We start from the raw sequence: 15,786 nt of genomic DNA on the forward strand, positions 1-15,786 counted from the left end.
AGGCTCCACTGGCTGTGACAGTTTCTTAGGCTTTTTGGGTTTTGATGACCTTGACATTTTGAAGTAGTACTAGTCAAGGGTTTTGTAGAATGTTCTTTGATGTGAGTTTGATTGGCTGGGACTATGGGTTTTGGAAAGAATTCTACAGAGAAACATGCCACATTCAGTATGATATGCCAAGGATTTGCACTACCCACTTGACATTCCACTTGACGAAGATGTCAGTCTTCATCACCTGGCCAAGGTAGAGCTTCCCATGGTTCTCACTGTGACTCTCCTATCTTTTATTCCCCCTTCCCATCTAATACTGTAGTGTTTGGAAGAAATTCAGAATGTGGAGCCCACACTTAAGAAATCCTCTGCCATATACATTTGCATGCTAGTTTTTGTTCAAACATAAATTTTCAAATCAATTGAGTTGAATATCTAGGAGTATACTCACTGGATTATATAGCAAGTCTATACTTAGTTCTAAACGAAAATGTCAAATGTCTCCCCGAGTGCCTGTATCACTTTGCATTCCTACCAGAAGTGAATTAGGGTCTGTGTTGTCTGCATCCTCCTAGCACTTGACAACCAGTTTTTCATATTTTACTCATGAGTATGTAATGGTATAGTCTTACTTCTGCTTACATTTCCCTAATGACAGATGACATGGCACATCTGTTCATGTGTTTACTTGTCTCATGTAAATCTTCTTTGATGAGATATTTATTCAGAGTCTGTCCATTTTTAAGTTGAATTACTTTTTCTAATTCAATTTTTACCAAGTTCTTTCTATATCCTAGATACTAATCTTTTATCAGATATGTAACTTGCATATATCATATCCCATTCTGTGTCCTTTTAATTGTTAAAATGCTATTTTATTTATACTGATGTATGGAAAATGGCTACACTAGCATGTTTATATACAGACTTATATAAGAAGTCATATTTAAATGTCATGGAGAAGACACAAACATTGAGACATGGATTGCTTGTAGAAAGCAGACTTGGAATCATAACCTATGATTTTCCTTTCTTTTTTAAAATTTTATTCATATGTGCATACAATGTTTGGGTCATTTTTCCCTCCTTCCCCCTCACCCTCCCTTAACCTTCTCCCCACCCCCTGTCCCGTCCCTTCTCCCCTAACCCCTTGCTACCAGGCAGAAACTATTTTGCCCTTATTTCTAATTTTGTTGAAGAGAGAGTATAAGCAGTAATAGGAAGGACCAAGGGATTTTGCTGGTTGAGATAAGGATAGCTATACAGGGAGTTGACTCGCATTGCTTTCCTGTACATATGTGTTACCTTCTAAGTTAATTCTTCTCGAACTAACCTTTTCTCTAGTTCCTGGTCTCCTTCTCCTATTGGCCTCAGTCACTTTAAAGTAGCTGCATTAGTTTCTCTGCGTTGAGGGCAACAAATGCTATCTAGTTTTTTGGGTGTCTTACCTATCCTCATACCTCCCTTGTGTGCTCTCGCTTTATCATGTGATCAAAGTTCAATCCCCTTGTTGTGTTTGCCCTTGATCTAATGTCTGCATATGAGGGAGAACGTACAATTTTTTGTTTTTTGGGCCGGGCTAACCTCATGTAGAATAATGTTCTCCAGTTCCATCCATTTACCTGCGAATGATAACATTTCATTCTTCTTCATGGCTGCATAAAATTCCATTGTGTATAAATACCACATTTTCTTAATCTATTCATTGGTAGTGGGGCATCTTGTCTGTTTCCATAACTTGGCTATTGAGAATAGTGCTGCAGTACACATGGGTGTGCAGGTGCCTCTGGGGTAACCTGAGTCACATTATTTTGGCTATATCCCCAAGAGAGGTATTGCTGGATCATATGGTAGAGATATGTTTAGATTTTTAAGAAGCCTCCAAATTTTTTTTCAGAGTGGTTCTACTAGTTTACATTCCCACCAGCAGTGTAAGAGGATTCCTTTTTCCCCATGTCCCCACCAACACCTGTTGTTAGTGGTGTTGCTAATGATGGCTATTCTAACAGGGGTGAGGTGGAATCTTAGTGTGGTTTTAACTTGCATTTCCTTTGTTAGTAGAGATGGTGAGCATTTTTTCATGTGTTTTCTGGCCATTTGAATTTCTTCTTTTGAGAAAGTTCTGTTTAGTTCACATGCCCATTTCTTTATTGGTTCATTAGTTTTGGGAGAATTTAGTTTTTTAAGTTCCCTGTATATTCTGGTTATCAGTCCTTTGTCTGATGTATAATTGGCAAATATTTTCTCCCACTCTGTGGGTGTTCTCTTCAGTTTAGAGACCATTTCTTTTGATGAACAGAAGCTTTTTAGTTTTATGAGGTCCCATTTATCTATGCTATCTCTTAGTTGCTGTGCTGCTGGGGTTTCATTGAGAAAGTTCTTACCTATACCTACTAACTCCAGAGTTTTTCCTAATCTTTATTGTATCAACTTAAGAGTTTGGGGTCTGATATTAAGATCCTTGATCCATTTTGAGTTAATCTTGGTATAGGGTGATATACATGGATCTAGTTTCAGTTTTTTGCAGACTGCTAACCAGTTTTCCCAGCAGTTTTTGTTGAAGAGGCTGCTATTTCTCCATCGTATATTTTTAGCTCCTTTGTCAAAGATAAGTTGCTCATAGTTGTGTGGCTTCATATCTGGGTCCTCTATTCTGTTCCACTGGTCTTCATGTCTGTTTTTGTGCCAGTACCATGCTGTTTTTATTGTTATTGCTTTATAATATAGTTTGAAGTCAGGTATTGTGATACCTCCTGCATTGTTCTTTTGACTGAGTATTGCCTTGGCTATTCGTGGCCTCTTGTGTTTCCATATAAATTTCACAGTAGATTTTTCAATCTCTTTAATGAATGTCATTGGAATTTTGATGGGAATTGCATTAAACATGTAGATTACTTTGGGGAGTATCGACATTTTTACTATGTTGATTCTACCAATCCATGAGCATGGGAGATCTCTCCACTTTCTATAGTCTTCCTCAATCTCTTTCTTCAGAAGTGTATAGTTTTCCCTGTAGAGGTCTTTCACATCTTTTGTTAGGTTTACACCTAGGTATTTGATTTTTTTGGAGGCTATTGTAAATGGAATTGTTTTCATACATTCTTTTTCCGTTTGCTCATTGTTAGTGTATAGAAATGCTAATGATTTTTCTATGTTGATTTTATATCCTGCTACCTTGCTATAGCTATTGATGATGTCTAGAAGCTTCTGAGTAGAGTTTTTTGGGTCTTTAAGGTATAGGATCATGTCATCTGCAAATAGGGATATTTTGACAGTTTCTTTACCTATTTGTATTCCTTTTATTCCTTCTTCTTGCCTAATTGCTCTGGCTAGGAATTCCAGTACTATGTTGAATAGGAGTGGAGATAGTGGGCATCCTTGTCTGGTTCCTGATTTTAGAGGGAATGGTTTTAATTTTTCTCTGTTAAGTATAATGCTGGCTGTAGGTTTGTCATATATAGCTTTTATAATGTTGAGGAACTTTCCTTCTATTCCTAGTTTTCTTAGAGCTTTTATCATGAAATGATGTTGGATCTTATCAAAGGCTTTTTCTGCATCTATTGAGATGATCACGTGGTTTTTGTCTTTGCTTCTGTTAATGTGGTTTATTACGTTTATTGATTTTTGTATGTTGAACCACCCCTGCATCCCTGGGATGAAGCCTATCTGGTCGTGGTGAATAATCTTTTTGATGTGTTGCTGAATTCGATTTGCCATTATTTTGTTGAGGATTTTTGCATCAATGTTCATTAAGGAGATTGGCCTATAGTTCTCCTTTTTGGAGGTGTCTTTGCCTGGTTTTGGGATAAGTGTAATAGTGGCTTCATAAAATGTGTTTGGCAGTTTTCCTTCCCTTTCTATTTCATGGAACAGTTTAAGGAGGGTTGGTATCAGTTCTTCTTTAAAGGTCTGATAGAATTCAGCAGAGAATCCATCAGGTCCTGGACTTTTCTTTTTGGGGAGACTCTTGATTGCTGCTTCAATTTCATTTTGTGTTATAGGTCTATTCAGGTGATTAATTTCCTCTTGGTTCAGTTTTGGATGATCATATGTATCTAGAAATCTGTCCATTTCTTTTAGATTTTCAAATTTATTTGAATATAGGTTCTCAAAGTAGTCTCTGATGATTTCCTGGACTTCCATGGTGTTTGTTGTTATCTCCCCTTTTGCATTCCTAATTCTACTAATTTGGGCTTTTTCTCTCCTCATTTTAGTCAGGTTTGCCAGGGGTCTATCGATCTTGTTTATTTTTTCAAAGAACCAACTTTTTGTTTCATTAATTCTTTGTATGGTTTTTTTGGTTTCTATTTCGTTGATTTCAGCTCTTATTTTTATTATTTCTCTCCTTCTATTTGTTTTGGGATTTGCTTGTTCTTGTTTTTCTAGGAGTTTGAGATGTATCATTAGGTCATTGATTTGGGATCTTTCAATCTTTTTAATATATGCACTCATGGCTATCAACTTTCCTCTCAAGACTGCCTTAGCTGTGTCCCATAGGTTCTGGTAGGTTGTGTTTTCATTTTCATTGACTTCTAGGAACTTTTTAATTTCCTCTATTATTGCATCGATGATCCATTCTTCATTAAGTAATGAGTTATTTAGTTTCCAGCTGTTTGCATGTTTTTTGTCTTTACTTTTGTTGTTGAGTTCTACTTTTACTGCATTGTGGTTAGATAGTATGCATGGTATTATTTCTATTTTCTTATATTTGCTGAGGCTTGCTTTGTGCCCTAGGATATGATCTATTTTGGAGAAGGTTCCATGGGCTGCTGAGAAGAATGTATATTGTGTAGAGGTTGGATGAAATGTTCTGTAGACATCTACTAGGTCCACTTGATCTATTGCATATTTTAGATCTTGGATTTCTTTATTGAGTTTTTGTTTGGATGACCTATCTATTGATGATAATGGAGTGTTAAAGTCTCCCACAACCACTGTGTTGGTGTTTATATATGCTTTTAGGTCTTTCAGGGTATGTTTGATGAAATTGGGTGTGTTGACATTGGGTGCGTACAGATTGATGATTATTATTTCCTTTTGGTCTATTTCCCCTTTTATTAGTATGGAATGTCCTTCTTTATCTCGTTTGATCAATGTAGGTTTGAAGTCTACTTTGTCAGAGATAAGTATTGCTACTCCTGCTTGTTTTCGGGGGCCATTGGCTTGGTAAATCTTCTTCCAGCCTTTCATCCTAAGCATATGCTTATTTCTGTCGGTGAGATGAGTCTCCTGTAAGCAACAAATTGTTGGATCTTCTTTTTTAATCCATTTTGTCAAACGGTGTCTTTTGATGGGTGAATTAAGTCCATTAACATTAAGTGTTAGTACTGATAGGTATGTGGTGATTCCTGCCATTTAGTTATCTTAGTTGTTTGAAGGTTTGATTGTGTGTACCTAACTTGATGTTACTCTCTACTGTCTTGCTTTTTCTTATCCTGTGGTTTGGTGCTGCCTGCCTTTTCATGGTTAAGTTGGGTGTCACTTTCTGTGTGCAGGATCCCTTGCAGAATCTTTTGTAATGGTGGCTTTGTGGTCACATATTGTTTTAGTTTCTGCTTATCATGGAAGACTTTTATTGCTCCATCTATTTTGAATGATAGCTTTGCTGGGTAGAGTATCCTGGGGTTGAAGTTATTTTCATTCAGTGCCCGGAAGATCTCACCCCACGCTCTTCTTGCTTTTAATGTTTCTGTTGAGAAGTCTGCTGTGATTTTGATGGGTTTACCTTTGTATGTTACTTGTTTTTTCTCTCTTACAGCCTTCAATATTCTTTCCTTAGTTTCTGAACTTGTTGTTTTAATGACGATATGTCGTGGAGTAGTTCTATTTTGATCTGGTCTGTTTGGTGTCCTGGAGGCCTCTTGCATCTGTATGGGAATATCTTTCTCTAGATTTGGGAAATTTTCCGTTATTATTTTGTTGACTATATTACGCATTCCCTTCGCTTGCACCTCTTCTCCTTCTTCGATGCCCATGATTCTCAAGTTTGGTCTTTTGATGGAGTCAGTGAGTTCTTGCATTTTCTTTTCACAGGTCTTGAGTTGTTTAATTAATAGTTCTTCAGTTTTTCCTTTAATTACCATTTCATCTTCAAGTTCTGAGATTCTGTCTTCTGTTTGTTCTATTCTGCTGGATTGGCCTTCCGTTTTGTTTTGCAGTTCTGTTTCGTTCTTTTTTCTGAGGTTTTCCATATCCTGGCTGTTTTCTTCTTTATTGTTGTCTATTTTTGTCCTGAGTTCATTTATCCATTTATTCATTGTGTTCTCTCTTTCACTTTGGTGTTTATACAGTGCTTCTATGGTTTCCTTTATTTCTTCTTTTGCTTTTTCAAATTCTCTATTTTTATTGTCTTGGAATTTCTTGAGTGTCTCCTGTACATTTTGGTTGACCCTATCCAGTATCATCTCTATAAAATTCTCATTGAGTACTTGTAGTATGTCTTCTTTTAAATTATTCTTGTGGGCTTCATTGGGTCCTTTGGCATAGTTTATCTTCATTTTGTTGGAGTCTGGATCTTAGTTTCTGTTCTCTTCATTCCCCTCTGGTTCCTGTACTGATTTTTTGCTGTGGGGAAACTGGTTTCCTTGTTTTTTCTGTCTTCCTGTCATTGTCCTTGGTGTTGTTACTGTCCCTGTACTGTGTGTAATTAAGTATTTTCTAGCTTGTAATAATAACAATGGTAATATTGAGAATGGAAGAGTGAGCTGAGATGGAAAGCAAGAAGTTAAAGAAAAGGGGAAAACAAATATACAGACAAGAGGGAGAAAGCAGAACAAGGTATCAGACAAGAGAGTTTCAAAGGTATAAACAGGGAGTGTTAGTGTACTAATCGACAGTAAGCTGAACAGACAATAGAGAGACAGAGAGAGGATTGAAAGTCAAAGATAAAAAAAATAAAAAATAAGTATATGAAAGTAATATCTATTTATAAAAATGAATTAAAATAAAATGGAAAATAGAAAATTAAAAAAAAAAATAATCAAAAAACTTCCAAGTTTATATGCAATGCAATTTCAGTCTTAATAATTTGGATGTCCGTCTCAATCTCCAGTCCTGGAGTTGGTGCCTCAGATGTTGTTCTGTAGTTGTCTCATCAAAGGGGATGCATAAAGTAGAACAAAACTACACTCACACACACACAGAAGATAAAAAAAAAAAAGCCCCACCAAGTGTCCCCAGTTCAAATGCAATACAGTTTCAGTAAGTTTTTCGGCTTGCAGGTGTAATTCGGTTGTTCTCTCATCAAAGGTAGGGAGAAAAAGAAAAAAAAGCGTCTGGAGGCAGTTCTGAGAGTGGTATCTGCAACTGTGGCTTGCCTGCCTGCTGCTCTCAGCCTGTAGCTGGCAGTGTTATTTATGCAGATCTCTGGGGTGAGCTAGCACTCACCTGGTCCCACAGGCTTTGTTTGCTCAGAGTTCTCCTGTGCGGGAGCCTCTGCTACAGGCTTTCCCCTTTCCAAGCACTGGGAAAGGTGACACTGCCCCGTGTTGTCAGGCCTGCGTGTTTATTTACAGTTCACGTGGGAACTGGGTCTTCCCTCCTCTCATAAGCATCCCAGCTCCTGGTTGCTGGGCGCGCCCCGCTCCCGCCAGAGCCTCTCCGGCCTGCCCGGCTTGTCTATTTACAGTCCCGGGAAGGATTCCCTTCCCCCAATCTTCAGCGCTCAGGGCGCCCCACCCTCTTTCCAGCGTGTCTTAACTGTTCTTATTGCTTAGTACTCAGTTTCTCTTTTTTTCCCGGGTGGAGGTCCGTCTCTCCAGGGGGCTATGCTGCTCTGGCCCAGGCTTGTCTGTGGGGCTACCGCGGTACCGCGAAGCTCACCTGGTCCGCATCTTCCCAAGCCATATGGGCGCCGGCCACTGGCGGCCCCGGGGGCCCTCCTCAGTTCTCCGTTTAACGTGAGGTGGAGATTCTCTGCACCGGCTGGAGATGTAGAGGGGTCAAAGTTATGCCTTTTCTCGGTGATTATGCCTGCAGAGTGTGTCTCCAGCGTCTCTCCAAGGTTTCACTATAGGAGGGTTGCTTTCTGCTTCCTACCTCTAGCCGCCATCTTGGAATTCTTCTCTTCCTCTTTAATATTGTATACTTTCATCCTGAGTTCATTTATCTCTTTATTTATTGTGTTGTTTGTTTCACTTTGGTGTTTATACAGTGCTTCTATAGTTTCTTTTATTTGTTCTTGTGACTTCTCAAATTCTCTATTTTTGTTGTCTAGGAATTTCTTGAGTGTCTCCTGTACATTTTGGTTGACCATATCCAGTATCATCTCTATAAAATTCTCATTGATTACTTGGAGGATTTCTTCTTTCAGATTATTCATTCTTGTGGGCTCTGTTGGGTTCTCTGGCATAGTTTATCTTCATTTTGTTGGAGTCTGGATCTGAGTATCTGTTTTCTTCATTTCCCTCTGGCTCCTGTACTAATTTATTACTGGGGGGAACTGGTTTCCCTGTTTTTTCTGACTTCCCATCATTGCCCTTGGTATTGTTACTGTCCCTGTACTGTGTGCAATTAAGTATTTTCTAGCTTTTAATAATAACAATGGTGATATCTAGAATGGAAGGGTGAGAGGAGAGGGAAAGCAAAGAAAGGGAAAAACAACCAAACAACTAAAAAAAACCCAAAGCAAACAAACATCAAAAACAAAAAAAAGCAGTGCCAAAGAAATAAACAGGGAGAGATAGTGTACTAATCAGCAGTAAGCTAAACAGGCAATAGAGAGACAGAGAGAGGATAAAAAAAATTCCCAAGTTGAAATGCAATAAAGTTTCAGTCTTAATAATTTTGGTGTTAGTCCCTCAGCCTCCAATCCTGGTGATGGTGTCTCAGAAGTAGTTCTGTCATTGTCTCATCAAAGGGGAAAAAAACCAAAAACCAAAACAGGAAAAAACAAAAACCAAACCAAAACAAAATATCCCAAGTTCAAATGCAATACAGTTTTAGTTAGACCTTCAGCATGCAGTTCTAGTTCAGTCCTTATCTCATCAAAGGAAGAGAAAAAAAAGAAAAGGGTCTGGAGACAGTTCTGTCTGAGCCTGCAGCTCACCTGCCTGCTGCTGTCAACCAGCTGTTGCTGCAGGCTTTATTGATTGCAGATCTCAGGAGTGAGCTTAACACTCACCTAGCCCTGCAGGCTTTGTTTATTTAGAGTTCTCCTGGGCACCACAGCCGCTGTTACAAGCTTTCCCCTTTCCAAGCTCACTGAGGAAGGTGGCGCTACACCAGCCTTCTCCAGCCAGCTTGTTTATTTACAGTTCAGTGGGAAGTGCCCCTTCCCCACTTTCCAGTGGAGCTTTCCTCACACAGCCACTGCTACAAGCTTTCCTGCTTCAAGGTTGCTGGGTGGTGCTGCCACTCCTGCCTTCTCTGGCCAGCTTATTTATTTACAGTTCCGTGAGGGATTGCCCCTCCCCCACCTTCAGAGCCTAGGGTGCCCTGCCCTCTTTGCTACGTGTCTTTTTTTTTTTTGTTTTTGTTTATTATTCAGTTTGCTTTTTTTTTCTCTTTTTTCCCTGGGTGGGGGGTCGGTCTGTCCAGGGGGCTATGGTGATCTGGCCCAGGGCTGTCTGTGGGAGTACTGCATGCCACTTAGCTCACTTGGTGGTCTGCATCTCTCAAGCCGGTAGGAGCTGGCATCTGGTGGCGTTGGAGCCCTCCTGGTTTCTCCGTTTAACATGGAGTGGGGATGGTGTGCGCAGGCTGGGGGTGTGGAGGTGTTGGAGTTTTGCCTCTTCTCAGTGGTTTTTCTGTAAAGTGTTTCTCCAGCATCTCTCCAAGATTTTACTTTAGGAAGCATGCTTTCTGCTTCATCCCTCTAGTCGCCATCTTGGAATCTCCCTTGATTTTCTTTTCATTAAGAGGCAACAGCCTCTGAGAAGAATCAAATCAATTAGCAATGTTCACATACACTGAAAATAATACATGCCAAGAAAAGTTAGTGTTTGCCTTGATTTTATTACCTTGTGTGTGTGTCATTTCATCTTCCTCACACTCAATGCAAAGCAATGAAACATAATCTGAAGGAAAATACATTCTCACTTCATCCACAATGAAGAGGATCTGCTGTGGGCTTCAGGCCTGGGATGCTGGAAAATGGGGGTGCTTAATGGCTCAAGTGAATTCACTGCCATTTTCATTCTGACCCACTGAGCAGAATCCCAGAATGTCTGGTGACAGCGCCAACTCCATGTGAGCTGTGATGGACAGGACCATTTTTGAGGTATCCCCAGATCTCACTAAATTAAAAAAGACCTTACACAAGTGAATAATGTGTAACACTGATGTGTCTATAAATTATACCCACAGGATCTTTCATTTAAAGTGGGAAAGGGGTCCCTTTCTTAGGCACATGAAATAAAGTATTACCATAGACACGAGACTACTGCATTGATATCGATAATGAAGACAAGGCCCACATCAAAACCACTGTTAGATTAAGAAACTTCCACAACTTTGATGAGTCTTCAAATAATGGAGCAGGTTCCTCATCTTGGCTGACAATTAATTAGTCCTGTGTAGTCATTGCTGCTGGCTGTGACACTCACCTCCAGAGGGGAAGGAGTGAACTGAATCACCTGTGGGTGGTCCATGGTAACAGTAACAGATGACAGTAACAGTAACCAATGATGCTTTTCTCTTTTGAAACTCCAGTTTGCTTCCTTGGTCTGTTGCCAGGACAACAGTGGATAACACACCAGGTGTCAAAGCATGCTCTGGACACTGTCATTGCCATGTTAATAACAGGTGCTCCATCTCCATGGGACACAGCAAGAGCATGGAGCCCTCAACACTTGGTGACATCTTATGTAGGAATTACTTTAGATCATCTTCCACGGTGAACCCCTTTTCTTGCAGAATCAACCTTCCCCACCTGGATTTCTGGACTTCCCAATGTTTCCATGGCACCTCAGTTCCAGCATCAAAGACAGATTCCTCTGCAAGCCACTGCCACATGATCCACAATGTCATCTGTGGTTTATGGTCTAAACTGACATAACAGCACTCATTATTGCTTAGACATATTTTTCTGGAATAGAAATGAGAAATTGTTCACTGTGATGGTTTCTGTGTAGATGACCTGAGTGACAAGGGATGATGGGGGAGAGCAATATGGATGATTTCTCTTTATGGATCTGGAGAATCTTTTGAATTTCCTTCTTGTGCATGAATACAATTATTGAAAGAAATTTATACTGACACCCTCTGCCCTTGTGAAACCCTTGACAGATCATGTCTAGAATATGCAGTAAGATTCAGATTCTGATTCTCTGCTCCAGGACCAATGAGATCTTAAAACTGAAATATTTTCCTGTAAAATTTCCATTTTTGGAAAAGGGGAGCTAGATTGCATGGATAAATCCTCCAACTAAAAAACACTAAAAATGTGTTCTGAAAGCATCAAATTGCTGACAAGGAAGTGATAAATGCCCTCACCCCACAAAGGAGGCAGTAAGGCTCTGGGCCTCCTGCAGAGAACAGCGGCTAAGAGATGGAGAGCAGCTCTGCAAGTTCACTGCACCAGCACCAGACACAGAGGCTCTGCACTGTGGGTCTTGGCTGAGTTCTAACTTTGTTCCAAAATTTTTTCTCACTTTATTTGCATTAAAGCAAAACTTAGCAAGAATGGAAGCTGTGGAACCAAACTGTAAGGGCAGTTATTCTAGTCTTCACCTCCTCCTCATTGCCGACAGGAAAAAAAAAGACAGTTCCACTTAAAACATGACTTGGTTGAAGTATTACTAACTTTGTTACATCTCCTGTCCAGATTAAATAGGAAGTGCTCAGAAAGCACTTATACTGCATTTCAAACTGGGAGGTTTGTGTCTTCATTGTTATATTTTGTTTTTTGGGTGTGTGTTTCTAGAGTTTGAACTCAGTGCCTCAACTTGCTAGGCAGGCACTCTTCCATTTGAGCCACGCTCTTAGTCCCTTTTTGCTTCAGGTAGGGTCTAACCTTTTTCGTTTGTTTGTTTTTGCCTCTGGCCAACTTCAGCAAGCCTCAGACAGCAATTCTCCTATCAATGCTCTGCGTGTAGCTGGTACAGACTGCACCACCATGCCCAGCTGGTTTGTTGAGATGGGGGGTTGTCTATAATTTTTTGTACAGACTGGCCTTGAATCTTGTACAGCGTTTGCTGTGGGAGAGGAGGGGGTCAGGGTAAAGTGCCAGGTCGCCAAGCTTAGATCTCAGGGTCTCATGTTCCAGGGCCTGCTCTGGGGTATGAAAGACAAGCACTGGGGATTTCCCCATCTCAGCAGAGTTTCACTCCTCCCTCTCCCAACCTGTGTCAGGTCCTTTTGCCTGGACACTCACTCCCATTGCTTGTTGGATTCCCAGGGAGCCAATCAGTGTCTCTGCATGAAACCTTCCAGAAGTGGGCAGCTGTGGTGGTGCCTTCTGGGCAGGAGCAGAGATACACGTGCCATGTGCAGCATGAAGGGCTGCCTGAGCCCCTCACCCTGAGATGGGGTAAGGAGGGGACGTGGGCACAGAGCCTCTTGTCAGGGAAAGCAGGAGCTGTCCTGGAGATCCTCGGCAGGGTCAGGGCTAAGAGTTGAGGATCACCTTCCCTTCCCTTCCTTTCGCTTCCCAGAACCACCTCCTGGGCCCACCATCCTCATTGTGGGAATTGTCATTGGCCTGGTGATTCTCCTTGGAACTGTAGCAGCTGTTGTGATGCGGAGAAGGAAGCTCACAGGTAGGGAAGGGTCAGGGTCTGAGTTGTTATCCCACCATGTGTTTTAAGCCCGGGGTTAGAAGTGTCCCTGCCTCCTTAATGGAAAGGAGCAACATTCAGGGTGCTTCCCATGCCTGGAGCTTCTTTGTTGACAGCTACTCTTTGTTAATCATATTGGCAATGAAGGAAAATTTATCACCCTGCTGATGGTGGTGATTGGGACTTGATTCCCAGCTATCAGAGGTCAGAGGGGAAAGTCCCTCTGAGGACAGGCCTCCAGGAGGTCAGTTGGGCCTCTTCCTGCCCATCCCTTCTCCTCATGCCTAGTAGTCCTACCCTGGGTCTACAGTCACAGCCTGGAAACTTCCCTGGAGTCTAAAACTAGTGGCGCATCTACGATCTCACGGCCCTGCCTCCTTCCTGTCCTCTCATGGGTTGTATTCTTCCCACAGGTGGAAACTATACTCAGACTGCAAGTAAGTATGGGGGTGGGGGTGTCTCTAAGCAGTGGGCCTACCCACCCTGTAATTCCTCCTTTAGTCACATCTCCTGTGGTCTCTGACCAGATGTTTTGTTCTTCCCCAGACAGGGACAGGTCCCAGGACTCTGATTCTTCTCTCACAGCTTAAAAAAGGTGACACCTGAGGGCCTGAGTTGGGCTTGGGCCTGGGGCAGAAGGCAGATTCCTGGGTAATGGAAACTATAGATTGGGACATTTTGATTGTGTGGTGGGCTGTTCAGAGTGTCACCACTTACAGTGCCTGTCTGAATTTGTCATGATCATTTTCTCCTACAGTGTGAGACAGTGCTTTGTGAGGACTGAGCCATAGAGGATCTGTTCAGGTCTCTCCTCCCTCCCTCCTGTGTCTTCAAGAGCTCCTGACTTGCAATTGTCCTCTGACTGTGTCCATGTGTCTGGGCTCCTCTCAGCATAATGTAAGGAAATGAGGAGCCCAGCCCTGAGCACTGAGACCCCTCCCCTCACTGACCTGGGTCATCTTTCCTGATCTACGTGCTCCTCCAGCAGATGCAGGACTAGGACGGCTCCATCCCTGTGTTAAAATTAGCTTGCACTGAGCTGCAATTCTCACTGCCCTTTGACAGTGAGATGTGGATATGTTGTTGTTCAAATACATTTGTTGTTCAAATTTTTGGCATAAGTCATGGTTGATGAGTTAATAAAATCAAAGGAAGATTAATAAGCTTGAGACAGAAAAATAGAACTTGACAAGCTTCCAGAGTCCTTGTGTTCATTGCTCTGAGTCTGAGGCAGAAGGGGACAGCAGAAGGCTGTGGGAAGTCACATGTGGACAGAGCTATGCACAGTTGGTGCTCAGTCCATCCTGGGCTTTGATGTGGCCACTCCTCAGTTGAGTCATATCCCTGTTCTTTAGTCCCTGTTTCTTCAGTAAAGCCTTGTCCCACCAGGACCTGTGATCACTGGGACTTTGAAGACATTGAAGGACCTGATCCTATGTCCAGGACTGTGGGCAGCCACAACCACATGTGGCAAGTCAGCCTAGACGCAAGCCTGAGTCCAATATTTAGCCACCATGACTTTTGTTTCACGTTTTCATAGAGAATTTGCTTGTTCTTGTTATCATGTATGAGTTCTGGTGTCATTGTCCTCTGGGAGTGTCCCCATCTCTGATAGGAGCAAATGGTCATTTTCCAGTTATTTTCCCACAAGAACATGGAAGCCCCTGCACACTGGATTCTCTGTGGTATCAGGAAATGACTTTTCAGAACTGTCTAGCTCTTGCCCTCCTTCTAGCACAGTTTCCTGTATTGTGGTTTCTATCTTTTGTCCAAGATTATTTATTTACTTATTTATTTATTTTTATGGTGGCATTCTTTTAGGCTGACTTCTAGGCACACTTGTTAGGTAGGCACTCTTATTGTATAATCCATGCCTACAGCCCTTTTTTGTGATGGTTCTTTTTTGAAACAGGGTGTTGCTAACTATTTCCCTGGGCTAGTTTAGAACCAAGATCTTCCTGAACTCTGCCTCCTGAGTAGCTAGGAAAACATGCATGAGCCACTGGCGCCTGGCTTTTTTCCAAGATTTTTAAAGGAACAGAGTGTGGGGATAGCAGAGAGAAGAATTTAGGGAAATTCCTGTCAGGTTCCACTTTCTCTGCTCATCCATGGCTCTCCTTGCCTTAGCTCTAAAAATCCCAGCCTAGCTCCAGTAGAAATTCATGACTGGATTTATTGTATTATTATTATTTTGATTTGTTTGAGACTCAATCTTGCTATGTTGCACAGGCTGGGCTCAAACTCATGACCATTTGTCTCAGACTCAGACAGGTGTGCAACACCATGTCTAGCTTCCAATTTGTGAATTTAAATGCAGAATCTAATGTAGATTTTTAATTGACTGGAAATATGATCCATAATTTAAGGATCAACTTTTCTAAAGGAAAGGAGTAATGGTTGCTGTGGATGCAGCAGGGCTGGTATGGGAGGGCGGGACGGAGGGCTGCAGTTGTGAGAAAAGCCCAGGGGGCCCTGACCTCAGTGTGAGAGGACCTTGTGCTGCAGTTGCCACAGAGTAGCATGGTGCCTGAGACTCCATTAATAAAGTTAGAGTCTCCAGAGGAGGCTAGGAGGTCTGCAGTGACCATTCATTCAACTCTCATTGGTTGATACTGTCTACATAACACACAATTTTTGGATCAAGGATCCAAGGGGGAACTAAAAAGAGGCCAAATCATCCAGCTCTGTGGAGCAGGAGTTGGAGGGAGAAGAGGCAAGTGATGCACTTTAAGCAGAGTGAATAAGGAGAGTGTTCACACAGGAGGAGGTCAGTGCTACGGCACAGGTGATGCAATGTGCAGGTGTGGGAACAGGCAAGAAGACTATTTTTCTAGGATGTTCATTGTGGGTCTCATTGAGAAGGTGACCTTTCAAGAAGGATTTGTAGCTCATGAAGGAATGTGTCATGAGGGTGTCTGATGGAAGATTTTTCTAAGCAAATGTCCTGGAGCAGGATCCTGTGTTGTGTTCTGGGGAGCGTGAAGAATCTAGGATGTGCTGCCCAGAGATATCTTGAGGAGGTCAGAGTTATGCCCACTTTCTGTGGGTGTTGAGGACACTGGAAGGATTCTTACTTTGA

At 41.7% G+C, this 15,786-nt stretch overlaps 1 long non-coding RNA gene and 1 pseudogene across 1 annotated transcript in view; one reads left to right on the plus strand and one right to left on the minus strand.

Annotated features, from left to right (window-relative positions):
- LOC109687293 (uncharacterized) overlaps nt 1–14,211 on the plus strand; it is a 49,319-nt gene extending 35,108 nt beyond the window's left edge. The window contains exons 2-5 of the long non-coding RNA XR_012450695.1: nt 12,585–12,689; nt 13,121–13,144; nt 13,254–13,302; nt 13,465–14,211. This is a non-coding gene — a long non-coding RNA (uncharacterized lncRNA). The remainder of the gene's footprint in view (nt 1–12,584; nt 12,690–13,120; nt 13,145–13,253; nt 13,303–13,464) is intronic.
- Nucleotides 10,370–10,944, minus strand: LOC141425598 (ragulator complex protein LAMTOR3 pseudogene; annotated as a pseudogene).
- Nucleotides 14,212–15,786: the final 1,575 nt, after the last annotated feature.

Source organism: Castor canadensis, chromosome 8 (genome assembly GCF_047511655.1).
Source record: "Castor canadensis chromosome 8, mCasCan1.hap1v2, whole genome shotgun sequence".
Taxonomy (NCBI): domain Eukaryota; kingdom Metazoa; phylum Chordata; class Mammalia; order Rodentia; family Castoridae; genus Castor; species Castor canadensis.